The sequence below is a fragment of the Rhinolophus hipposideros genome, assembly GCF_964194185.1.
Source record: "Rhinolophus hipposideros genome assembly, chromosome: 6".
NCBI lineage: Eukaryota > Metazoa > Chordata > Mammalia > Chiroptera > Rhinolophidae > Rhinolophus > Rhinolophus hipposideros.
The window spans coordinates 78,149,272-78,175,660 of record NC_138052.1 but is presented as its reverse complement, the minus strand read 5'-3'; the positions used below and the strand labels follow the sequence as shown (position 1 = coordinate 78,175,660).

Below are 26,389 nucleotides of genomic sequence, written 5' to 3'. Positions count from 1 at the left end.
AGTACCAGAGAAATAACAAGGCCTAGGGTTGAGATGAAAAGACCACTGCAAGCAGATCATTTCAGACAAGGGGAAAAGAGCTAAAGACAGTGTCACCCCAAAGAGATGAGACATAACACCACAGCAGAGACCAGCCCAGAGAGCGAACCAGCCCAGCCCCTCTGCAATTATCAGTGAGGATCCAGAGGACCTACATCAATCTGAGCACCCTTTTCTTCTCCACCACCGAATCAGTAAGCCAAACAGCTAGGTGCCATCTTGACAAGGAATAGGGTGACTATTTGGAACTTGGAAAAACTGAGTAGCTACGTTGGTCAATCAAGCAGGGACAGAATTATTAAAGAGAGTATTTGAATTGCAACATTGGATTCAAGATAAAGGTTAGTAGATTGGACAAAAGTTTAATTTTTAGTAGGCAGCATAGATCGGGTCAAATATATATATATATAATAAGCTGTATTTTCTTTGTACATTTGAGCCTCTGAGGGTAATTCCAAAACTTGCTTCAAAATAATCAATGGATATGACTAAACAAAACATAGTCTGCTAATTCTGTGGAATATTTTGCAGCAGATTAAAAGATTAAAGTAGATTTCTATATACACAGAGTAGTCAAACAACTTACACAAAGTTCATTCTCATGTTAGTTCTGTTCTAAGTGTTCTACATGTGTTAACCTATTTCATCTTCCAACAACCCTGTGAGGCAGGACCTTTTGTTACTCTCATTTTGCATATAAGGAAACTGAGGCACAAAACTTAAGTTGTCTTCCCAAGGTTCCCCTACTAATTAATGGTGAGTCCTAGATAAGAAAAATCTCTAAAGCATACTGACAAGTAAGAAAGGCAATTTACAGAATGACACATACAACGTAACATTAATAAAACATGCATACATGCACAAAAAGCACACAATTTTTACCTGTGAAAAAAGGATAAAGGTCTGAAAGGATATTATCAGTTGGGTAATAATAGTCTGTGGTAGCAGGAAGAATTTTCCCATGTGGAGGAGTGTTGTTGAATAAAATGTTAACTTTTTCCATAATGTTTTTTTCGCATTGACAATAGAGCAATGTACTACTCATATTGTTAAAAGTTGACAATCTACTGGGGGTGCCAAAAAAATGTATACACATTTTAAGAGATGTTATCTATGCTCAAGCAGTAGTTCACCGTAATCAGAAGTGTCTGGATGCTGATGGTAACCACTTTGAGCATCTCATGTAACTGTAGAAGTCAAACGTGACTTGTATTCATTTTTTATCAGTATAGATTGAGTATTACAATAAGTACAATTTCTTCCTTTCTTAAAATGTGTGTATTTTTTTTGGCACTGTCTGTATATTAATACTAAAAATGGTGGTCTGAGAGTAGGATGTAAGTAATATTTTTTATTGTCTACTTTATAATATACTTGTATAATATTACAGAAAATTATTAAAAATGAAACCATATGTTAGGATAGTGTTGAAAGTTAATAAATTGCACATTGTTCATCCTACCATCTCCACTGGATGTCAATGGACTGGTATTTAATCATGCAATAGCAATTAAATAAAGATCAATGGTATTCTCTCAAAAACACCAACATAAACAAAAATCCTTACTTGAGACAACATCATTTCTAAAAAAATAAAAGAATATGAAGTAAATTATTGAAATTCAAATTAATACCTTTACTTAAATGTGTAAGGATATCTCATTTTAATATATTGAAAAGTTTAGCCTCTTTAAAATTCTGTTTTCCTGATTTTTTTCAAAGACCAACTGAACTCTCACTCTGGGCTATATTGTACAATATGTAATATACAAAAATAGAACATTTCAAATGTGTCACCATTATGTATAATAATGGAAAATATGTATAAATATGGAAAGAAATTAAGACATGGGCTTTATTATAATAGGGAATATAGGCCCCTATAAAATTATGGCCTTTAAGTTTTGAATATTATATTGGGACAAGACAGGAAATCTGAAAAAGTTACCTTAATAATTTGAAAGATAATTTTATTGTATACTTATAAAATCTCTATTCTTATTTCAAATCCTGCCACAAACAAAAATGGCTACTGTAGAAAACATAATTAACACCGCTGCTCTCCCCAAGGCCAGGAGGATCACAGCACTCATCCTCTAGGGGAAGAGAATTTATTGCTCGTTACCACAGAAAGATAGTTAACTGAGAGTTAAAGACTTAAGTTTTAAACTTGTACTTGGTTTGTACAGCAGAGACCCGGTGCATGTGTGTCTGTGTGTGTGTGTATGTGTGTAAAATATTGTCTGTAGTTCTAATACAGTACTGTTCTTTCAGCCTGAAAAGGTTAGTAGTACTGGGGAGTAGTGGGGAAGAAGAAACGCCACATGTGTTGTAGGGTAACAGACTACTTTAGCCTCTGTGCAAGCCCAGACTAAGCACAAGCACATCATCTGTCGATAGTACCCGATAAATCACATCATCACTGATCCTAAAAGAATCACAGCTGTCTTACAATTTCCATATAAATGACACACTCTTCAGGGAAATGTGGTAGCTTACTACAAATCGATGGTATAAGATCCACCTTGGAATCAGGGTGTCATATTTGATTATGACTACAATGGAATAGCAATTGAGTGTAGCTGTTGTAACACCTAGAGAACATTCAGGTATGTCAGTACTCAATAACTCAGAGGGCTGTTTTGGCAGGTGCTGTTTGTTATTTATGTGTGGCAGCCTCACCATGGGAGGAGGATGGTAGTTTCATGCTAGAGAACTGACCATCCTGTACATAAACTCTTTACTAGTCCCATGCCAATTACTCCAACCAGACTGAATTAGGCAATTGTCATTCCTTCCACTACACACAGCGAATGAAAGAAAAAAAAAACAGAAAAAATTATTCACATGGAAAAAATTTTACTGATTATATTGCCTTTTCCCTTCCTTTTTCACTGGCCACTCTCACCACTCACTGGTTTGAAAATTAACCCCTTAGCAATGGACCGTACCTGAACCTGGTGGGGCTTTGAGGAAATGGAAATCCAAAGCCAATTAATTCATCTTTAGATAATATATGATACACCTCTGAAGTTTATCAGCATTTCAAAGTACAAAAGTTTAAGAAATTCCTATTAAAAAGCATCTAGTATCATTAAGGAAGAGAATGGTGAACTTTATATCTCTAACCTGTCTCTACCTACTCACCTAACACCCCCAAGATTAAAATCCCTGTATAGAAAAAACAATTAAAACACCCAGAGCAGGACATAAATGCTTTGTTTCTCAAACATTGCAAGCTCTTAGGAAAATCCCTTATTCAGCATGGCACCAAAGCCATACAGCACAAAGGCCACCACAATGGCTGGGGAAGCGTCTAGACAGATGAACCACAGGAAGCCTCCTAGAGTGCCACAGAGTCCACTTTCTACATGGAAAGCAGCCATGAGTACTTCAGCATCCTCAAAGCTAAAACAGAGATGTGCTCAGAGGTCCTGTGGCCTGAAGAGAGCCAAAGTTAGGGAATGGGGCATAGAGTCTGGACCTCTAGACCAGAGGCTTAGCCAGGCTTCATTCTATTAACACCAGATGCTGCATATGAGGCCCAGCACTAGAATAGACCTGCTATACCTCACTGGAAGTCAGAAAGAACCAGAAAAGACCCAAGAAACAAGACATTCCTCTCCCAGTGCTAGAATGGCCTATAAGGCACACAACAATTTAGATCATCTCTAATAGACATCTAGACATCTCATCTAGATAATCAAAGAAGGGGACAGAAACATAATCTCAGAATTGCACTGAATAAACTGCAATTAACTAAGTTGAAGTGTCAATAGCAAATAGAGGCTTGAGCTAAATTAGGTTCAGGAATAGAAAAAATAAACAATCACTGCTGTACATCTAATTTATGACGGTACATTTGTAAACCCACTATATTGTCTTATCAGTTGTATATTTCCATGTAAAACAGATCCACTGAGACTTCTTGGGAACTTACTGCCTATTTCTTCTAAGACACTTTCAAGCTTACAAAAGCATGCAATCAATGTGATATACAGAGGTCAAGAACAGCCACAGTGTAACAATCCTAGAAATGTACAAATCCTACCCACAGCAATATATATTAATTTTTTTGCTAATTATTACAAGAGTGAACAGTCATTTATCTTTCCAGAATGAGTTAGCATTAGCAGAAGAAAGATGAAGTGATTATGCAAGTTCCCTCCTCCTTCAAAGGTGCCCTTCATCCCTTTCACAGCACAAGTGAAAGAAAACACCTGAAGGGAACAGCATACCCATCAGTCACTGCAGGGCTGGCTGTGTACCTAAGCAATGTGTGCCTCTGGAGGCAGCTCCTTCACCAGAAGCATGTTTGCCATTGAAACATTGCTTATTTCCCCACAGAATATTCTAATGCTTCTTTATGAAGCTGTGTGATAGGAGCAGCCAAGTGCTAACTCATCAGAACATGTGGCATGAACATTCAACATGGCTCTATCAGTCACACTACACTTGGACTAATCAAGGGGCAGCCAACAAAGGGCAGCTGAGGACTCTGGCTTGATTCAACAGGTTACTATCTGATTAAACCAGGCAGAGGGGGTTCTAGCAGTTGGTTTCCCTGTTCCCCAACTGCTTTCCTTTGAAGAGCAAGAGGAACAAAGAATCATTTTTGATTACTCTGAAATGAACTTGTTCCCATGGTGTTTATTAATGATCATTTTATTGCTTCCCTTTGATAGGCTACTGTCTGGTGCATGATCCCTCAGGTGCCTCCCAGAAATAGATATAGAAACCATCTAAGAAGTCCCTAACTTGCAAATCTGGGAAATACTCAAAGTGATTCCTTTAGAAAAACCAGATGAACTTTTATTGTTTTAAAAAGCCAGATATATGACCTGTTACCACTGCTTCCAGCTCTACGAATCTAGACATGCATCGTTAAATTAATGGGTGCGTATCTTAGGAATTTCATTCTTTGCGAAGGTTATAACTAAGAAAGCTCAGGAGCCTGACTACCTATTTCAGATCCTAGCTCCACCACCTACTAAATGTGTGACCTTGGGAAAATTGCCTACTTACCTTCCTTGTGCCTCAATTTCCCATCTTTATAATTAGAATAATGGCATTGACTGCTTTGTAGGGTTGTAGTAAAAAGCAAATGAGTGATTTATAGGTAGAGTGCTTACAACAGTATCTAGCATACAGTAAGTGCCATGAAAGTGCTAGCTATTATTTATCTTTGTTGTTATTGTTATTTTTGCAATCTCAAGACCATCAACTCTTGAGAAGTTTTCAGTTTTCCAACACTGCCTGAAATGTAAGCCTTCAGGAAACCAGAAACACTTTTTATCCTTAGGGTCTTCTTTGAGTCCATAAGACGCCATCGATTTGAGGAACATGATGGCAGGCTGCCAAGTGCTAGTACCCTGTCCTTCATGGTCAAGCCACCAGCCAGGAAAATCTTATCCCTGAAAACTTACTTTCTTCCCTTCTCAACACTGCTCTTCCCTACCTTTCTCAGCGTCATTTGACACTCACTGTCTGGGTTGCCCACTTTAGCTTGATAATAACTGAGATTAGGTTTTGCAGGATTGTCTTCTTGAAGACCTATCTAACCTGGAAGATTCAATTAACTACAATCAAAGAGTATAATTTGTAAGGCAGAGTACTGTGTCCTATTCCTCCCACCCCACCCTCCTCAAAAAAATCTTCTCATTTGGACTGTGAGTCAAGCTGGTGATCAGGTTGCTAGAACTGCTTACCAGGTATAAGGCATCATATATAAGAATCATTTTGTTAGTACTTAACTCACGGGTATACACACCTATTTACTTAGCTATTTCTAAATAGCCATCTCCTAAACCAAATGAATAACTCAGAATTCTGAGCACCAGAATATATACCACTACATAAAAATCTAAAGCAGCCAGTTATCATTCTTGACCTGACAAACTTCAATCTTAAAAGCCAGACATAATTATTAGTTAGTTATTGCTTGTCCTCAAGTCTCCCTTTCTAGTAACCACCCTGGTCCACAAGAAACAGTGGACAAACACAAGAATGTACATCTACATGAGTTTTATGCAAGAATATTTCAAAACAAGAGAGTAATTCAGAATTCATGACTAAGTAGAAAGCCATTCACTTAGCTGTTTATCAGGTTCTCTCTACATTCTTTGAATAATTTCTAATCTAATACTTTCCAAGTAACATATTCCCCTTCAAAATGACTCCAAGGTCAAACAGTAATGAAGCTTTTTCTCTTAAATCTGTCAATGATACAGACCTTGTTGCCTTATTTTAAAGTTTGGAGCTGTCTTATAACCCTCCAAAATTATTTTCTAAAATGCCTCTTTGTGATCCAGCTAAATGAAATTCTTAAACTTTCACCCCAGGGGCCCTAAATGAAAACTGGATGCAGGAACATAGTGTTAATCAGAGATTTAACTAAATAAGATTACTAGAGAACTGTGGATTTTCAGAATTAACAAAACCCTACACCCCTGGAGGACAGCATCACATGAACCAATCAGAAATCCTTGCTCTCCTCACTGATTTAGGGTCCTTAAGCTGCTAAATTAATGTGTGAGTTTACTTTTTTTTCCAGTAATTAAATAGGAGAAATTATATTCTGGGTCTCCATCTTACAAAAGAAGCAGTCTAGAAAACCATATGCCACATAGAGGAAGAGAAATATGGGTTATAACAACTCAGTTGTACTTAAATCTTAACATTCAGGACATAATACAATGTGGCTAAAGTTTAACCTCATATCAAGGCCAAATTAAAATCTTGTTCCCAAATCCTTTTTTGTAGTGAATTGTAAACAATTTAAGCAAACCATCAGTTCAAAGATCATTCTATTATAAACTCCTCCCCATAAATGACCTTTTTTTTTCTGTACTTCAAAGTTACCAGAAATTCTCTAACATTTTTTGGTCTTTTCTCATTCATTAGGCCAAATAAAACAGAGGTGGGAGGCATATAACCTGCTCAGATTTGAAGAACTACTTAAATGCAAAGCTTTGGGTTGGATTGGCTCGTTAAAATGTTCCAAATTGATTACTTTAATTGTTCACTTTTTCAAGTAGTCATGGAATGATAAGTACCAAAGAAATAGAAATCCTAAAATAACTGGTAAATCACTAGACAATTGAGAGACCATTATACAATGCTACATAGAAACCACAGGAGCTAACGGCTGGCACAAGAATTCTGTTCAAAATTGCGAATTGAACATACAATTATTGTTCTGCAGAGTTGAAACTTTTTTTCTGTGTCTTTGTCCGCTATGGCTAAAATTAATTCCCTAGGGAGTTTGGCCCCAAGGCCATGATCTTTCAACTTGTATGTAAGTTGCTCTTTCTATATCAGAAACCAGCATTTTTTTTTCCTATATCAGAAACCAGACATGTTTTTCCTATATCAGAAACCAGAAATTTTAAGTCATGTCCTGGAGAGTTCACAAGCCTTGCAGTTTCACTCATCTGGTGACATGGCAAGAGTTTTTAGGACATATTACCAGTTGTTTTTCAAAATTTAAAAATAAAAAAAAAATTAAAAAACAAAATCCAGAAACAGAAAAAATGGCGGCATGGGTCAAAGAGGAGGCCTAGGTCTCAGGGGCGGAGCCCAAATCGCCAGAGGAGAGCAGTGCTCCTGGCATGCCCAGCAGCAACAAGGCTCTAGGCCCCAAAGGGGGTGGATTTTACATCGTTCGTCTGGTCACTCACTTCCAAACTTTCAGTCCTGCTTGGAGCTGTGTCTTGGATCCTTGGTCTTAAAATTTTTCTTTAAAGCATCATCTTGTGTCTCCATGAAACCCACTCATTCTGATTACAGTCACCTGAAAAAAACATTTTGGTGCTGACCAGCAGCTGGGGGGGATGTGATGGGAAGGCTGGGCATACATGTGATTTCCCACAAATGTTTTTTTTTTTTTTCTTAGATTGTGATAACATATACTTAATATGAAATCTACCATTTCAAGAAAACATTAAAAATCAGTACCTCTCTCATAAACGTTTTCTTAATATTAACTAAGACAATTGTGCTCCAAGCTTATTGTGCATAATGACTGCAAGGGATGATTGTTAAAAATGCAGATTCTTGGTCCACACACTAGATCTACTCAATCTGAATTGCTACACTTGGAACTGGGGAGCTAAATTGTTAACAAGCACCGCAGTTGATTCTGAAGTAGCTGGTTGTCAGCTACATACATACCAGATCATGAATGTAGGTGGGGTAAAAAAGAATAGGCAGTATTTGTGACAGTGCAGGAAAATTCTGGAACTTGGCTTAACTACTGACTTTACCATTACCTTTCACAACTACTGCCTTAAGTTAGCTATATAATCTTCCTCAGACTCAGTTTCCTTATCTGAAGAATGAAAATACTAACATAGTACTAAGTTGCAGCACTATTGTTATCAGGATGAGTTTACAGTACTGAAAACACCCAATAAAATATAGCTACTAAAATTAACTACCCTCTGGTTGAACACTTCTCACAGAAAGCCAATCGGAAAATCTTTGCTTTAGGAACTGTGATGTTTATCTTCATGTCTTTCATGTGTGTACCAAAGACAAGTGTGTCTGGTGACAATAGTGGCCAAAAATGCAGGTTCTAGAGTTAAACCATCTGAATTTAAATGTTAATTCTACCACTAAATGAGAAAATAATTAACATTTATGTGCCTTGGTTTCTTCCTCTGTGAAATCAGCATAATGAGTACCTATCTCAGGTAAAATGGTTAGAGTTCTAGTCAATGCTCATTATTATTGTAACATGAAAGAGGATCTGATGAAGAAGAGTGAATAATCTTATTTTATCATTGCGGATAGAAGAAAAAAGGTGCAAATTGTTTTATTATGGATCAGTGACATTTAGAACAGCAAATTGTTGGCATTTTCCACAAACATCACACCATATCAGAAGAGATTAATCCATTTAAAGAATTAATAACTCCATCCACCAAAATTTGTATTTTACTAGATAATATAACAACACTCTTTGTAAGAGACTTAATAACTTTTAGATATGTGACCCAACTTTTAGATAAGTGAACTTATGTCTTCATACAGGTCACTAAATTGTCTTCAGTATCAATCTTCCTATCATGGAAATAATTATAAAGTAGTAACCATTACCAAAATATAATCATATTATACTTTTAATAAAATAAAACAATCTACAAATTAAAAAAAATAGGAGCTTAAAATAACTAAAATTCATTATAGGAAATTTGAAATCCATGAGAAGAGAAGATTTAACTGATGACAAGATCTGAAAATGCTTTTGAGTGAAAATGCCTTATATTGTGTATATATCTCACAAGATGAAATGGCATAGAATTGAACTGACATGGAGCAATGAATGGGCAATAAAATGGGAATAGAATAAAAGCAGTTAAGATGAAATCAAATAAAATCTATATTTTTCCCATCCCCATCCATCTCTACAATACTGTCACTTATTATCAGCGTGTCTAACTTAGCTTCTCCTTCCAAGAGAAGGAAGATATTCTGCTCTTGCTGCTGGTGGAAGTATTGATTAAGTAGTGAAGAGTAAGGAAAAATATTCTGGAATGCTATTTTTTCAGATTTCTTTTTTCTTTTTGGTCAGAATCAAAGGAAAACTCAGACTAAAAGGTCTCATTCCTTTCTCTCAAGATGTCAATGTTTAGGGCATAAGCATCTAGAATGCAATAAGCCCCACAATCAAGAAAAGGCAAATGAAAAAAATCCATCCCTAGTCCTATAAACCTGACTGGAGGAAATAATGCTACAGATGGATTCTCTGGTTATCAAAAGAGGTTTATTCTCTAAAATAAATTGATTGATTATTATGGGCAAAACCTTGAAAAATGGAGATGAAATTTTGAACTTGTTCTAAGAGAAAGTGAAAATTTTTTAGTACTTTGCTCTTTTCTCTGTAGACTTCAATCTAATGTCATAGTAACTTCTTTTGTGCCTACTAAATGCTAAACCTTAGAAGATTGAAAGATAATTAAGACATGCTTCCTATGTTCAAGGAAATGAGAAGAGTCAGAGATATACAAAATTAACTCCAGGGAGAGTTATTCTGTTCTCATAGCTATACCAACACCTGACTATATTTCCAGTCCTATATCCACTATAACTCCCTTTAAAAAGTTTAACTTGAACTTCTTACCATCATGATAAACTCAAATATGCATAGAGTCAAGCATATAATAATTCCCTCCTTTTCCCTTCCCCCAAAAAGTACTCTACATTTTAAATTTTCTCATAGCATCACTATTTTCTCAATCACCCCAGGCTATAAAAGTTAACATTTTCTTTGATTAATCCTTTTCTCTTCTGCCCCATATTCAGTTAGCCACAATATCCTATCCAATTTTCCTGAGAAAGTTAACCCATAACAAGAGTGTCCTCTCAATTCCTACTACTAACTGCACCTTATTTTAGATTCCCTTGACCTATTATAGCCAGAAGTAAATAGGATTACAGAAATCTGCCTCACTCACACCCATGAACTTGGAACTAAAGGAAGAAGAGTGTACCGTGTTTCCCTGAAAACAAGACCTAACCGGAAAATAAGCCCAGTACGACTTCAGGATGACATCTGCTGAACATAGGCCTGAATGTGTCTTTTGGAGCAAAAATTAATATAAGACCTGGTCTTATTTTTGGGGAAACACTGTAGTAGATACAGAAGGAATGGCTACAGAAGGTTCCCCACTGAGGTGCCCAGAGTCAACACCATTCTGAAGCACTATGGTTTTGAGCATCCTTTCCTTTTTGGTGTATTGGTGTATCTCCAATAAATACTATTTTTTTTCTTTTTTTACCTTATTGATTTCTGTTGCTTGCAAGCAGAAGAACCTTAACCAATACAAAGGAAAATAAGACTGAGTTAAATCAACAACAATAAAAGGAGGTAGAATGTCTCTCAGATCTATAATATTTTACTAAAGATTAATCAATACTTTTGACATAAATATAGTATTGGTAAATGTTAAGTGGAGTCATTGTTGAAACATTTTTAAAGGAGCTAAAGTAGTACTGTGTTCATCAGCGAGATAGCAGTCAGGTCACTAAAAAGGTTTCTGTTTTTCTGCTGTGGAGTAAAAATATTTTATATGATCACACGGCAACTTGGATAAAATATGCCTGGGAATCATCACCTCCTTTTCGCTCCACTTGTATGCCCACTAAACAATCGACTGACTATGACTTACAGTCCCCACATACCTCAACATTGACAACAGGGTGACCTGTGCTGAGAGTGCAAGCACTTTCAAGGGACAGCCTCTATTTTAAATGAATAATATCTCTACACATTTGGTTACCGTGAATCTTTTACCAAGAGTCAAATTATTTCCTAGGGGACCAACAAAGGCCAGCTTATTGTCCTAAAATGTTAAGGACTGTAACCTTTTCTGCCATGAATTCACAAGGAAAACATCAGTCTCTGAGTCCTTGATGCAACCTTCTTGTCACTGACTTCATCTCCCACTCAGACTCCACTGCATCAAATTTCAACAGCTGGATAACTGCTCCCCAACCCCCTCCACAATCCCCTGCTCATTCATTCATTTCTAAGTGTTTCATTTTTATCTGTCAAGGACTATATTACGTTATGAAGATATAACAGATATAAAATATGGACAATGACTAGTTTATTAACAATTAATAATTTATTAATATTATGACAGTAATTATAAGAAAGAACAAATAGAAGATTCTATGAGAACATCTATGAGTAAGAGGGTGATTTATCCTAGTCAGGGGTATCAGAGAACATTTCCCTGAGGAAATAACATTCAAGTTGAGACCTGGAAGATGGTCACAGACACCTCCCTCCAATCCTTTATTCCCCACCACTGCTAGACTAATTTTTAAAGATTTTTCAACACTTTTCATGTTCAAAATCTCTGCCTGCTAGGAAAATAATTGCACTGGGTAGACTTATCTTTGGGAACCACTAAACTAGTTGATCTCCTAGGTCCTTTATAGATCGAATGTTGGTATGATTATTTTTCAGTATGTGTATAACATTCCGTATTATGGGAGTCCTGCAGTTAGCTGGGTGTCCCTGATATATTTTTAGGTAAGAAAAGTAAGTTATTTCATTTTTTAGGAAAATGAACAAACAACTTAATATAGGTGTTTTTTGTTTGTATACAGTTCTATGAGCATAAAGAAATGTATGGAAGGAAGCCCATCTAATTATTAACAATGATTTCCTAAGAGGAATAAAGAAGGGAGGAAGAAGTAACTAAAAATGACTATCAAATAACTGAAAAATATCACGGCTTAATTTTAAGTAAAAGTTCAAATGTAAATATCCCACCTGTACTATTTCTGCAAATCTATAAAAATTGAAAATAGATTTGGGGGTCTTTACCAAATAGAAATGTCACAGATAAATGACAGTATTGATTAATTAAGTGACAAGATGATAGCAATTTGTATTATTGGTTTCTGTCTTCACTTTAACACTAAACTTCTAGTTAAGTAATGTTTGAGCTTGTGATTTTCACTCACAAAAGCGTCTACCTAGTTTCAAAGCCTCTCTTTAATCCAGCTTCATCCTCTTTCTTTAATCAATTTCCCACTCCTTCTCAAATGCATCCACCGAGCACTTTTTATCAGTAACCTTCAGCTTTATGGCTTCTGTGATAAATTTCAGGGTGTGTGGAGAGGGGGGAGAGAGAAAAATTTCTTGAATTCTGCTGTGTGTCAGACACCAGTACAAGGTACAGTAAGTCCTAACTTAACGTCATTGATAGGTTCTGGAAAACTGGAATTTCAACCAATTTTACCACAGGCTAATGGATCAAAACAAGACTTAAGTCCCTATAGCATATTTCTGGTAACAAAAACATCACCTAACTTCTAAGTAAAGACCCCAAATACTTGTAATATTTTCTAATATTAAACATTGAAATAAACGTGAGCTATACGAGCTCATATATACATTTAGAAAGATTAATCAAAAGAAGTCAGATGATTATTTTCCAACCTGCTCTTCCAAGGGTAGCTGGAGCCTATCCTGGTAGCTTCCTCTGTGCTCCCATTATGCATTTTTTTATACCTCTATCACGGCATTTATCAATGCCATAATTATATGATTATTTATCCACCACCTCACTAACCAACCCTCCTTACCATGACTATGAGTCATTGTTGGGCAGAAACTACAGTAGTTTCTTCTGTGTAATTCTATTGCCTCACACAGGACCTGGGACAAAGCAAAAACTTAATCAGTACATGCTAAATAAATAAGTAAATGAATTGTTCCCTAGAGTTAAGTACACAAATCAGGGTCATTTATAGGAGACAGGTGAATGAATAAGACAGAATGCACATGATAGTTTGCCCTCTGTTCTTAGAAGACAGAATAGGCTCTCAGATAAGTTAACTGTCTGAGGGAGGTTTTGCATCAGAATAATTTGTACTGGAGAGGAAGTTTCAGACAAATTATATATACTTACATACATAAGTTTTACGTGGTGCATCTATATAGAAACTGAAACCTAACTTAGGGGTGTCCAGACATAAAAAAAAAGATTCCCTTGTCCCTGATCTGATGTGACATAGATGCTGGGATAGTGGATATTTCAGCAATGACACATGTAGAAAAGTGATTGATGACAACAGAAGGCCCCCTATTTCTTATCCTTACAGAGATGGCAGATTTCAATAAAATTATATTTAATTTTCTGCCAGCTTAGCGGATGAGCCTTGGAGTTGAATTTAAATTACAGATTTTTTTATTGTGATATTTCTTGCTTGACCAATTTAGTACAGTAAGATTACTGGGTTCCAAGCAACACAAAACTCAATAACTTAAACAAGGACTATTGAAGGAGATTTTGCACAGAAGGAATAGTCTAGAATAAGGCCTTTAGAACCAACAAGAATTAGAGAAGCTATGAGGTTCTAGGTAATAGGAATTAATAGTATTTGTCAGAGTGCCAACTTTGAGCTGAATTCACTCCAATAATTTTCAGTTATTTTGTAACTCGATCTGACAGAGCATCTGATTGATCCAGCAAGGTCATGTGCCCACAAATTGGCTAAAGGAGATTGGAGTAACTTGAGGGACAGTTTGACCAAAACTCCAATCAAAGGAGGATGACACGTTTTCCATAGAAATATTGGGGTGAAGTTGCCAGGAAACAAGAAAATAGGCAAATGAATTTTGGAACATCAAAAACAACATGTCCACTACTGGTTCTTATCTTTACTTTTCAGTGTTTAGAATGTAAGCTCCATGGAGACAGGAACTTTTATCTGTGTTGTTTCCTAATGTAGCCTCATCACTAGCCTATTGCTTAGCATGTAGTAAGCATTCAATAAATATGAGTTAATTTAATACTTCTTCTGTAAATAAATCGCCCTTTGGTTCTACTAGCTAGCTCTCTAGTAGGTCTAAGAAGGAAAAATACACACACTGGGTAAACTTTGAGTAACAGCAAAAGTGTGAAAAAGAATCAAAGACTTAGGCAGACTCTAATTGAGAATCCGGAATAAACAGAGAACCATATGAAAGTTCCAGAGGTTTATGGAGAAAGATAAACATCACAGAAAATGATAGGGGACAAGGTATAGGGAAGATGGAGGAAGAGAAATAATATTCAGTGAGTGGCTACCTTCTGACAGTTATTGTGGTAGGCACTTTTGCATATGCTGTCTCACTAAATATGGTGTTCCAAAATTTCAAAGGATATACAAAAAGTAATGACTACTGCAGAATGCAGCTCCATTTGCTTCATAATTGTGTGTACGGCTTGCTCGTGGCCTGAAGTACCCTCCATTGAGCACACATTTGTTTTGCACAATGGGGCTCTGACAAAGAGCAAAGGTTCAACATCCCTGGTCAGAGGAACAACGATCTTTCCAGCCCATCTTTGCCCTACTCGCGAGCACACCCACTGCAGGAAATAATGCCAAGCACTTCATACATGCCTACATGAGCTTTCTTTCCTGTAACACATGCAGACACAATAGTCAGCTCAGGTTTTTAGAAAGTTCCTTCTCCTCTAGCCCCTAAAGTAGAGAGAATCCAGCTCACTCTGTCCTAAAATAAAGATGGATGATTTGAGGTAGAAAAGAAAGTGTTTCCAGATGGTTATCTATACTGACAGCTAGATCTAGAGAAGGCTTAAGGAACTCTGCAATATTTAGTCCATGCTTAACTTACAAATGACAAACAGATGCTCAGATAAGAAAAGCAAACTACTCAATATTTCAGAGCTAGTTAGTCTTAGGGCAAAAGCTTGTACCTGCTTCTCCCATTTCCTAATTCAGTTCTCTTCTTACATTGTCAGAGTTTAGTCAGATATTGGGATTCCATAGTAGCTTTACATTGCTTACTATAAGAAAAGATGAATTAACTAGCTTAATTGTTGATTAAATAGTGTTTTTTCACTTGATTTAATTATTCACCTCTCTCTCTCAGAATTGTTTTTCAAAATCAAAATGATGCCTAATGAAAGAACACTAGCTTTTCTTAAAAACAATGGAGACCAAAATCATGGATTTCTCACAGGAGGTTTTAACTGTGGGGTGCTCTTTTTCTATCTGAGCCCTCACAAAAGCATAATAATATGCTCTTTCTTTCTATTTAAGACTGTGATGAGATCCATGGACTCAAGAAACAACATAAAATGTCCATTATGATCTCTGGAGTGTCTTAGATCAAAATAGCTTCAACCATCAAGATAAGGAAGTCCCTTGGTAACTGAGCCAATAGCACCCTCTGGTTGACAGCCACAAAGGCAAGCAACAAAAATTATAACTGTCCAAAATAAAGTTTTGTGATTCCAATTATCTTGCCCCCATTTTGGATTCAAAATTTCTGGGATAGAAATATAATTATTTTGGTTTCCTTCCTGAATTATTATATCAATCAAAGTTCCTGTTTAAAAACAACAAAATACACACTGGCTAGTTTAAGTAGAAAAAAAATTGTTTTAATTATAATACCCTTTGCTATACCAAAATACCATCTATAACATTTGCAAGTGATGAGTTGGATTTCATAAAAATTAAAAACATTTGTACTTCAAAGTTACCATTAAGAAAGTGAAAAGATAGGACCCGGACTGGTAGAAAATATTTGCAAATCATATTATTGAAAAAAACTTGTGTGCAGATATATTAAGAACTATTACAGCTCAATATTAATAAGACAAATAACCCAATTTTAAATGGATAAAAGTAGTTATGCAGATGCTTTATCAAAAAAAAACATGGCTAATAAGCATGTGAAAAGATGTTCAACATCACTGGTCACTAAGGAAATAAATATTAAAACCTCAGTGAAATACCCACTTGATGTCCACTAAATAAGCTATAATCAAAAGACAGACAATAACAAGTGTTGATGAGGACGCAAAGAAACTGGAAATTTTATACACTGCAGGTGGGAATGTAAACTGGTACAACTGCTTTAAAATCAGTTTGCCAGTTTCTGAAACATGTAAACATAAATTTATTATATAACCCGGCAATTTCACTCCTAGGTATCAGTTCAAAAGAAATGAAATGCGTCCACATAAAGACTTATACAGAGATATACATAGAAACGTTATTCATAATAACCCAAAAGAGGAAACAATGCAGATGTTCATCAATTTGGTAAATGGATAAAGAAAGTGTGATATATCCACACCAAGGGATACTATTCAATATAAAAGAACAAATTACTAATAAATGACTACCATGTGGATAAGCCTCAAGAACCATATCCTAACTAAAAGAAGCCATTGCAAATATTTCTGATTCCATTTAAATAAAATGTCCAGAAAAGGCAATTCTATGGGACAGAATGTAGATTAGTTGTCTGAGCTGAGGGTGAGAAGAAAGAAGATTGATTGCAAATAGGTATGAGATCTTTATGAACTGATGGAAATGTTCTAAAGCTAGATGGTGGTGATAGTTGCACAATTCTGAGAATTTACTGAAGATCATTGAATTATATGCAAAAATGAGTGAATTTTATGGTCTATAAATAACAATTGAATAATGTTCTTTGAAGACTTTCATTTTGGGGCAAAAATAGAGTAACAGGAACTGGACACACCTTCCCACATGAAACAATCAAAAAAGACCAAATAGTATATGTGCAACAACTGCTTTTCAAGACTCAAGAAATAGGCAGTCAATATCAGAGGTCCTAGACAGACTGAATAGAAATGAAATGAGCCCTGTGATTGTCCCAGCTTACTATCTTTAAGATTTTTGAGCTTTGGGTCAAGTAAAGGGGACTGAGGTAAAAACTCTCTAAAATGAAACATGGACAGAAAAAAAGAAAATTTTAACAAGATAAACAAAGCATTAGTGGGCTGTTGGACAATTTCTAATGGTCTAATTATGAGTAATTGGAGTCCCCAAAGGACAATAACAGGAAAAACAGAAAAAAAAATTGATAAATAAGGATGACATTTTCTAAATTTTATGAAAACTATAAACCCATAGATTAAATAAGCTGAACAATATTCAAACACAAGCAATGGAATGAAAGGAACTATTGATACATACAACAACATAGATGAATCTCAAAATAATTACGTTTGGTGAAAGAAGCTAGACAAAAAAGTTCACACTGTCTGATTTTATTTACAAAATTCCAGAAATGCAAATAAATCTACAGTGACTGAAATAATCAAAAAATGACAGGAAAGATAGGTAGGACAGAGAAAATACAAAAGGGTGTGAGGAAATTTGGGAGGTGATGGATATATTTGCTATCTTGATTTTGGTGACAGTTTCACAGATGTATACATATGTAAACATCTATCAAATTAAACCCTTTAAGTATAGTTTATTACATGTCAATTATATCTCAATGAAATACATAAACATGTTAAAAGTATTAATATACTAAATATATTTTTATATGTATAAATCAAGAGTCTATAAACTTAGCCAAAATCAATACCAAAGCACATATTTCTATCTTAAAATGAACTAGAATACAAGAATAAATCAGGAATCTAAGTAAATAAATAACAATTTGTAGTTCTCAGAACTGTTTTGAGGGATATAACAATAAACATATGAATGTGCTTCCAAGAACAAGACAAAGACTTGAGCTCATAAGGAAACCACATTTCCCACTGCTGCCTCTGAGCACTGCATGCTAGAGCTCAGCTTTGATGATATCACTACAGCCACCATCACCAAGGCTACCTTTTCATTGAGAACTTTGTGAAAAATCATTGCTCATTCCTGAAGCCAAGTATTTCTGCCAGCACTTTCCTCCAAAAACTACAAACTTCACTTGATGCCTCATGCTGCCCATTTTTGAATTGAAGTCTCATTGAGATTCATGTGACTGGTGAGGCCTGGGTCAGCTGCAAACAAGTCTAGAAATCTGATTTCAAAATACATGTAGAGCAAGGAATACTTATGATGTATTAGTTTCTCCATAGACAGAAAGGTCATTTAGAAGATACTTGGCAGTTACAGATAAAGATTAATGTCCATCACAATCATTATTCAGAATTAGACCAAAGCTAAACTACTAACATTTACATAAATATCACTTCCTAGAAAAGGAAATTTTGTAAACTTCAATACTTTAAGCTTTAGATATGACACTTTTCTTGATTTAATGTGTAGAAGTGATGCTAGAGAGATGGATTGTGTAGTTTTACTTTCAGAATTACATCAAAAGAATATGAAATATATGAGGAATAACTTAGCTACATATACTTTTTACATTTTGAGGGCTTTTCTCATAACTTATCTAAAATTTTGAAAGCAGTAGCCACACCTTATGCAAAACGGAATCAGGTATCCAGAAATTGAATTGAAGTGTTAAATGGCAACTCTGTCTAATAAGGCAGAATTAACAATTAATAATGCAGAAAAGATGGGGTGGTTATACAAAGCACAAGAAACAACTTGGCACTTGATAAATACATTTAATTTTCTATAGAAATTGATCAAGAAACTCAATCAAGAATGTACTATGATGGGGAGAAAAGGGAACCCTCATACACTGTTGGTGGGATTGCAAATTGGTACAGCCACTATGGAAAACAGTATGGAGGTTCCTCGATAAATTAAAAATTGAACTATCTTATGACCCAGCAATTCCATTTCTGGGTATTTATCCAAATAAATCCAAAACACTAATTAGAAAAAATACAAGCACTCTATGCTCATCGCAGCATTTTTACAATGGCCAAAATATGGACACAACATAAGTGCCCATCAGTAGACAATTGGATAAAGTTGTATATATGTACAATGGAATATTACTTGGCCATAAAAAATGAAATCTTACCATTTCCAACAATATGGATGGACCTGGAAGGTATTATGCTAAGTGAAACAAGTCAAACAGAGAAAAACAAATACCATATGATCTCACTTATATGTGGAGTCTAAATGACAAAATAAATGAACAAACAAAACACAAACAGACTCATAAATACAGAGAATAAACTGATGGTTGCCAGGTGGGAGGGGGTTTCAGGATATGGGTAAAAAAGGTGAGGGATTGAGAAGTACAAATTGGTAGTTATGAAATAGTCAAGGGGATATAAAGTAAAGCATAGGGAATGTAGTCAGTAATGTTGTAATAACTATGTATAGTGTCAGATAGGTACTAGACTTATCAGGGGGGATTACTTCATAAATTATATAGATGTCTAACTGCTATGCTGTCCACCTAAAACTAATGTGAAATAATATTGAATATCAACTGTAATTGAAAGTAAAAAAAACATATATTAAAGGCAAACAAACAGTGGTGTACAATGCAGAACACATAGTCAATATTTAATAAATATTTGTTTTAAAATTTAAAAAAAAAATGTTTTCTGATTTAGAAGACCACTTCAGGGAGAAAATATTCTTGACTGTCATGTATTCTCTCATAATAGTGAGAGAAGAAAAGAAACTAAAGACATTTTCAAGGTTTTAGCTGGAATTAACATAATAGGAGCAAAGACGGAGGGAAAGGTAATGAGTTAAATTTGGCAAAAGTTAGAGTTGAAGAGCCTGTGAGTCATCCATGTGGAAAAGTTCAGAAATCAGAAATTTTGGTCTGGTATTTAGGAATCACAGCATAAGTACTTGCAGTTCTAAACTTTAATTTTGTTTGGATCTTGTAATAAGGAGAATTAGATTCAGAAAAGAAAATATAGTTGAAGTTTAAACGAGATAGAAACATTGTTCTCTCTTACATCCATTAAGTCCAGAAGTTAAGTTGGTAGTAGGCTCCACAGAATCAGGGACCCAGCTCTTCTTCTTATGTGGCTTCCTTTCTCAAAGTTATCTCATGGTGCAAGAGGGTTGCTGGAGTTTCACCCTTCATATCCATATTCCAATCATCAGAAAAGGGAATGAAAGAAAAACAGCCCTTTCTATTTAGACATATTTCCTATAAATTGCACATACCACTTCCACCTTCATCCCATTGGCCAGCACTTAGTCAATGGCCACACCTATCCACAAGAATGGCTGGGAAATATAGTCTTTATTCTAACCACACATGTATCCAGCTAAAAATCATGACTTTTTTTTAATAAGGAAAGGAGGAAAACAGATAGTGGATAATAATCAGCAGTTAGCATAGTAACCTAGGACAAATGTCTCTAGCAGTACTATTTCTACCACGAAAGAAAGTAAGTGGCACTAAGAGCAGAAAATAATTCACAATCTATGGTACCTTAATTATTACTGATCAGTTACTTGAAAGATACAACAGATCACAAGAAACCAAAGTGTAAGGGCGTCATGAATACACAGAGCCACATCGATGGCAATTAAACTATCATAGCAGAACCTTCTGAGGTTACCTATCACGAAACACTTTTTATAGGAGCAAATGAACAAATCCCAGTCACGTGAGTAGCATATACAATGCCACAGGTCATGATATGAAATTATAAAAGATGGCTTGCAGTCATCAGAAATACAAAACTTTCATTTTGGATAACCTCTTGGTTGACCAGTTCAAAATATTAATGAGATAGCCAGAATGAGTTTTAACCAAAAAAATAATTAAGACATTTTTTTCTAATTAAGAACTATACTCTGTTTTGTATCACATGTTTCTCTAGAAAAAACTCGAAAGTTATATGTTCCCATTAGTCCAATACAAAAAAGAAAAAAAAAAGGAAAGAAAACTGGAAGAAACATCAATGAGAAAGAAAAAAGACTAAACTGTGTAAACGGAATAACTGCTATCATTTTTCTTTGCCATTACCTTGACAATAAAAGGTGTGTATGGTAACTCCTGATTTATGGTCCTTTCAAGCAGACACTGCTGAACAAAGCCACATTGATTTCCCAGGACCCAAGGTGCGGCAGTTCAAGGCCACTAACAATTGCAACTCACACTTGTATTTAGTGAATATCTATCAATTGGATCTGACCCAGGCCAAATTTATGAATGGGGCCGCTCTTGGCCTACCTGTCTTATCGCTGACAAAAGGAAACCTCTGCGTTACCAGAAGTCATACACAGGAGCATGCCCTGCACTTCTGATCCATCTCTGCGCTGGCTCTCTTGTTCAAAACCCTTAAGACTCTCTTTGAAGATTATGCACCAATCAAGTATATTAGTCTTTGATAAACGGGACTTTAAATTGGTAAATACAGAATTATTACAGCAAAAAAGATTAACTTCCAGGAATTAGGTAGAAAAGTTCAATGTATTTGTTCTTGGGTTTTCCTTAGGTTTGTGTCATTAACAAAGTGGGACTGAAAAATTCCTTTATGAAATATTTCCTCTTTTACAAAGCATTACAAGTTTAAACCGAAAAGTAAAAGGATCAGAGATGCATTTTAGGAAAACCACTGAACTAAACAGAAGGACACAGGGGAATGTGGTCAAAGAGGAGACAGAAAGGCAATTATAGACATGAGAAGTGACAAGATCTTGAACTTAAAGACATTTGGAAAGAGGAAAAGTAGATAGATTCAAGAGCTATTTGGAGATAAAAATTATGGACCTTGTAGATTGATCGGATGAGGGGGTGAGAGAGTAGTGTAAAATGGTACCATCCATATTTCAGGTGTGAGCAACTAGGTAGCTGGTTTTGTCATCCTTTGAAATATAGTTTCCAGGAGAAGGAAAAGGTCTAGGGGAAAGATGCTGAGTTCTGTTTTGATAATGTTCAATTTGAGCTGCCTATAGATCATCAGAAGATGTCAGGAGGCAATTGATTGTAAACCTGAAATAGCATACTTCGTGGTGCAATGAGTCACAGACTAAAACTTAGAGAAATTATTTAACTAGAGAATTATACTGACATGAATAAATTTGTTGAGAGTCATTGAAACTACAATGTATAAATGAAAAAAATAAATATACAAGATATTACATATGCCCAAAACTGTAAAATTGGTCAGTTTTGAGTTTAGTCTATAGTCCTTCCTCACTAGGGATTTGGTATTGACCTTCACACCGTGCAGCTCAGGCTAATAACCTTTCGAAAAGCCTTTTTATGTTGTTCTATGCATGCACCATATTACCCTTGTCCTATTAAGTTTGACTCACAGTGTGATGGGAGCTTATGTCTAAGCCTCAAGCTTTGCTTATGGAGTCATGGAAGTCTTTGAATACTGAGCCTCTCTTTGTCAACTCCCATGGATGTGTGCACAGTGATGCTGACTCTTCGATTCTTCCACTGAGGTTATCATTCTTCAATAGCAATGCTGACTGTGCTCTTTTTCTGTTTAGTGGCTACGCTTTCTTCATAATATATCAATTAAACAGATTTCAAAGCCCTAATGTTATATGAGCTTCTTCCTTATAGATTCCCATTCACAATACTATTATCTGCCTCTGGAAGTAGCTTGCTCTCTTGATGTCCAAAATTACATGAATTACACCAAGGAAGCGCTCTTCTAAGCTCTTTGATGAGCAGTTGTGTCTTTTCTCTAGACTTCTTTGACCTAAAGAAGGTAATTCATGGCTAGTAGCAAAAAGCTCCCAAATGTCATCTGTTAGTTTTATATACATCGGTCTCTATTTTCTGCCCTCTCTCAGGTGTCTCAGAAGTGAGTCAGCAAGAAACAAAGATCATCCTCCCAATTGCTGATTTCCTAACTTATTTAGGTTTGTGTAGACACACTGCACAATGCCAATCACAATTAAGAAGGAAGTTCCCCTCCTCTTGATTGCCTCACCAATAGGAAGTAGACCTACCAGTATGCACTTAGGTCCTCCAGAATGGCAAAAAACTGAGTTTTGAGCATCTGTTCTATTTTATATCAAAGGAAATATAGCTACATTAACAAGGAATACATCCTTTCCTAGTGACTATCCAATTGGAGATTATATCCTTTAGAACCTGGAGGGAGGGTTGACAGAGTATCTCTGGCGTCAGATTGCCTGGGATCAGCGCTTCGCTCAGCTACTTATCAGCTGTGTGGCATTGAGCAATTTTCTTAACTCTACTTTTACTCAGCTTCTTCATCTGTAAAATGGGGATAATAATAGAACCTAGGTCATGATGTTGATGTGAGGGTTAAACAATGTGATATATATCAAGTGCTTAAAATGTACTTGGCATGCAGTAAGCAATAAATAACATTAGCAATTAATTTAAAGAAAGGTTTCTTCTTGCATTTTTTGCTTGTTTTTGCATTGTTTGGGTTTTTGTGGGGGGTGGGGGTGGGGTTGTCGTTTTGTTTTGTTTTTTAATGAAGATTGGTATCTAATGCTGCCAGATGGAAACAAGAGGAGAGTAAATAACAAGGGATCTTCATGGATGGACACACACCATGCTTTGCTCCACTGTTTCAGGCAGTGACCCATCAGTATATGTCAGTCAGGGAAGAAGAAAGCAACATGGTATTTCCTGGCACCATAGCATCTCCCTGAATGACAAGCAGCTGGGCTAGAACAAAGCCAGGGAAGAAATGCAATCTTTTTGAAAAATAAAAGCACAACACATCTTCCATTTTGACAGCCTAGGGAACAGAGGCAGCTATATAGAAAAAAAGCAGTGTTTTGAGATGTTTCAATGAAAAACAGCCGAAAAGCACACCCGATTATTGTGCAAAACCCTTACTTATATGTACACCCAGAGCTTTGGCCATTACCTGAATTGTACTGGAAAAAAAGAGAGGATTTTGACTGTTTTTTCCTGGTAGGGTATAATTTTATTTTTCTTTTCTTCCTGGATTTAGCTGGTATTGCCACAGCTGTTGCTGAAGTGGCCCTGAATAAGAATTTTCCCATTGTAATGTGAATATGTTCACCCTCCTAAACATGCTGTGTCTGAATAATTTTTAGATTCCTAAAATTTTTATCAACCACAAAGGTAGAAAAGTAAAATCTAATCCATTATTAGTTATTATAACCAGATTATAGTGCTTAGAGGCAGAAACCAAGAAAAGGGGAGAGAGAAAGAAAAAGAGAGGCCACCACAGAGAAAAAGAGAGAAAAATACAGAGGGAAGAAGTACACACCTGCTGGAAATAATAAGAAAAATGCAAGCTAATATTTATGCAGGGGCTCACTTTCTGCCTTCAGACAATAGCACTTTTATTTAATGAGTCTCTCTCTATCAACTTGTCAAGCAAAACAGCTGCACCTTCTGTGCCTCTAGCTCAGGGAAAGGAACTAAAGTGTCATGTCCTCACAAAGCTTCCTAAGCTAGGTGTCTCAAGGATATTGCTCAGGGAAAGCAAAAATCCCAAATTACCAGGATCTCTTTCATCCCAAGAATTGCCTCTGCCATCTAGTGGCAGCGAGTAACATAACCTCCAAAAGGTTATCAATAGAATCACTAGAGCTTCTGATTTTATTTTCTATAGAGTTAGAAATACCTAAATTATCCTCCCAGTCACAAGGTGTCAATGCTGGGAGAAACCTCAGCAAGACAATGGTCTCCACTCTGGCTGTGCAAAGGAATCACATGGAGAGCTTTTTAAAAAGATGTTAGTATTTGGGTCTCAGGCCCAAATAATTATTACAATACAAAATAATTTCTTAAAGCCATTTATTTTGTTCAAATATAATGAATAAGAATTTCTAGAACTAAGGCCCAGGAAATTGGTATTTTTTTAAAAGCTCTTCAGGTCACGTAAGCTGAATCCAGCCTTAGAACCACTGAGCTAACCTAACCCTTCTTTGTTTCAAAGTATGCACAGGAAGAGTGAGTTACCCTTTGTCATTCAGTTGCAGGAGGAGCAAAGATGGAAACTGAGGCCCTCATCCAAATTGTGAGGTCTTGTTAGACCATGGTGAAAGTCACTACCAGACTGAAGGACCAAGGCCAAAGGGAGGCAACAAGTATCATCCGAACTGGAATTATGACTTCTTTTTAGAGTGGATTCGATTTGTTCTTTTACTTTTTCTCTCCTCTGTCCTAAAATGCACCCCAAATCTGCTCAAATTAAATCAACAAATGCAGACATAAAGGACATTGTATTCATTTGAAAAGATGCTTTTTACAATAAAAAAGTGTAAACCTCCCAAAACAAATAGAATGTAGGGTTTTTAAAAACCATTTTATTACATTTATTAAACTTTTCAATGATGTCTACGTACACAAATTTTGCTGGCATTAGGAGGTATAAAGATAAATTCTTCTTTATAACTTTCCTCATTTCAGAAAGATTTGTAACAAAAATAGATATAAAACAGTAATTTTAAAATTTAAAGTTTAAATAAATCAGAGCGAAAGGTAATGAACACCAAATAGTAAGACAAAATCAGAGTCAGTACACAGTTCCTTAATTAGATCTTACATGAATTCTTCTGAGATTCTTAGATCTAATAAAAAAGGTGGGGAGGGAATATGATCAGTTACAATATTCCCATTCCCTATTGGATAAAAAGAGACCAATTATTCAGAATAAAAGTAGGGTTTTGGGGGTTTCTTTCTTTCTCTCTCTCTCTTTATTTCTTTCTTTTTGACAGAAAATAAAGCAATAACACATATTAGATGGTGATAAGTGCTATGAAACAAAAAATAGAGCACAGGAGAAGGATAGGAGTAAAATATTAAATGGCATGGCCAGGAAAGATGTTGCTGAAAAGTTGAGGCACAGAGTCATGCATTTATCTACATAATAAATTTATTTCTTACTCACTTGAAGTCCAATGAAGGTTGATGTAATGATTCTGATCCATAGAGTAACTCAGGGCACCAGGTCTTTTCCATCTTGCAGCCTTACTGTCCCTCAGATCCTTTGGGTTCTTCTCTCCATACAGCTGGATAATGTGGGAAGAGAAAGAGTGTGAAAAGAGTAAACACTCTTCCCACCTTAGGAAACAGGCATCATCCCCACTCATTCCAATGGTGATAACCAATCATACAACTTTACCTTGATACCACAGGTCTGGAAAATGTAGACAAGAGGTGTGCCAAAGAAGAAAGAATATGCATGCAGATGAGCATTAGCAGTTCCTGCCCACAACCAGTTAGGAAGCG

At 35.8% G+C, this 26,389-nt stretch overlaps 1 protein-coding gene across 1 annotated transcript in view; it reads right to left on the bottom strand.

Moving 5' to 3' along the window:
* CPS1 (carbamoyl-phosphate synthase 1) overlaps positions 1-26,177 on the bottom strand; it is a 163,887-nt gene extending 137,710 nt beyond the window's left edge. The window contains exon 1 of the mRNA XM_081051403.1: positions 26,049-26,177. The gene's annotated coding sequence lies outside the window, so the exon portion shown is untranslated. The remainder of the gene's footprint in view (positions 1-26,048) is intronic.
* Positions 26,178-26,389: the final 212 nt, after the last annotated feature.